Here is a 1,830-nt window from a genome sequence, read left to right as displayed (position 1 = left end):
TTGGAAACAGTTTCATCCTTGAAAGGATACTTTGTTAGGAGTTACCATAGTAACCTTTAGGGCTAAGTTTTCCTAATACTGAGGCAGCACCTTTCTGCACTCCATCTGATTAGGTTAGAATCTTAGAATATTCTTCCAGTCTGCCTCATGGACACACAGACTAGGCTGTTCCTGGTCTCATGTGATTCCTGTGTGAGTACTAATTTTTTTGAGTAATTTTCTGAGTCTTAACCTAGTTTCCTCACACATAGGGGCTGATTGGTGCTCAGGTGAACATTCAAAGAGGACTCTGCAGATCTTTAGAAGCCTGTCTCTGTGTTACTTTCTCCTCTTTGGTATTCTGTCCTGGGAACACTGGCTGCCTTCCTTGGCTGGAGTCTTCCCAGACTCACCTCTGTGGTCCTCGACTCAGGGAAACCACTAGTCTCTGCCTGGCTTTTCTTTAGGCCACAGGCTGGAAAATTTCTCTATGTGATATGCTAGGGCAATTGCAGGACTCACTTTTTGTGTGTGCTCTCAATCAGGGATTATTTACCTGTGCTTTCTGATGTCCAGTGTTTGAAACCATTGTTTTACATTGTTTGCTTAGATTTTTAGTTGTTTTGGGTTACTGGTACATTATCATGTTGTCCTGAGGAGGCCTAGATTGTCTAGTGATCAGAATATCCTTTCTTGTCTCACAGAAATGAGATCATATTGTATGTACTATTCTACAGCTACTTTTTTGAGGTGATCATATATATATAGCTTAGATGTCTTTTAACATTAATATATATAGAGAACCATCTATTTCTTTTTAATTGCTACATAGTAATACCCTATTGCATAATTGTACTACAATTTACTTGTCTTCTGTTGATTGACTTTTAAATTATTTCTGGTTTATAGCTATTATTGTTAGTGCTGTAACAAAATTTCTGCACCTGCTTCTTTCTGTATGCCTGCTAGTATTTACATAAGTTCCTAGAAGTAGAATTCCTGGATTAAAAGGGTATGCACATTTTAAGTTTCAATATATAATGCCGTATTTTCTTCCAAAGAAATTTATATGCCACTAAGTATTAATATATAAGAATGACTGTTTCCTTTGTAGAAATTGCAGTTCTTGAGTTGTAAATTATATGTGAGGTTTTAGCATCTTTTAAGTTTATTGGCTGTTTTATAAATATATTTTTTCCCTGTGAAATTCCTGTTTGAATTTTTACCCCCACTTTTTACCCCTGGTATGGCTTTTTAAAAGTTTGATTTGTAAAAGCACTTGGCATGTTAAGGAAATTATTCTTTTCCTATGTATTGCAAATATTTTCCCTTATTTGTAGTTGCTTTTTACTTTGCAGTACTTTTTTGCCTCTCAGAAGTCAAATTTCTGTTATGATTTACTGTAAATACATTTTTTTAAATACACAAAATATTCATGCATATTACAGAATAAAAAGTGAAAGTTTCCTGTCAGGTGCATTCCATTCTCTGAGGTTACCATTGTTAATAGCTTGATACGAATCCATCCAGACTATTTTTTTACACAAAAAATATATAGATATCTATATATAGCCTTATTAATTTAGGTAAGATTATTTTGCATGACTTCCTTTTCTTTCAGTAATGTATTTTTGAGAGCTTTCTGAGTCCATTCATGTAGATATTTCTCATTCCTCTTAACACCTGATCGATGATTGATATTACATAGTTGGGTTAGTCTATTCTGGCTGCTATAACAAAATAACGTGGACTGGGTAATTTATAAACAACAGAAGTTTATTGCTTACAGTCTGGAGTGTGGCAAGTCCAAGATCAAGGCTCCCCAGCAGATCTGGTGTCTGGTGAGGGCTC

The 1,830-nt window shown here is 35.2% G+C and overlaps 1 protein-coding gene across 3 annotated transcripts in view; it reads left to right on the top strand.

Annotated features, from left to right (window-relative positions):
• Positions 1–1,830, top strand: part of UPF2 (UPF2 regulator of nonsense transcripts homolog (yeast)) — a 137,625-nt gene that overhangs the window by 31,299 nt on the left and 104,496 nt on the right. The window lies entirely within an intron of this gene.

Source organism: Propithecus coquereli, unplaced genomic scaffold, assembly GCF_000956105.1.
Source record: "Propithecus coquereli isolate 6110/MARCELLA unplaced genomic scaffold, Pcoq_1.0 Scaffold177, whole genome shotgun sequence".
Lineage (NCBI taxonomy): Eukaryota > Metazoa > Chordata > Mammalia > Primates > Indriidae > Propithecus > Propithecus coquereli.
This window is presented reverse-complemented; position numbering and strand designations above follow the sequence as displayed.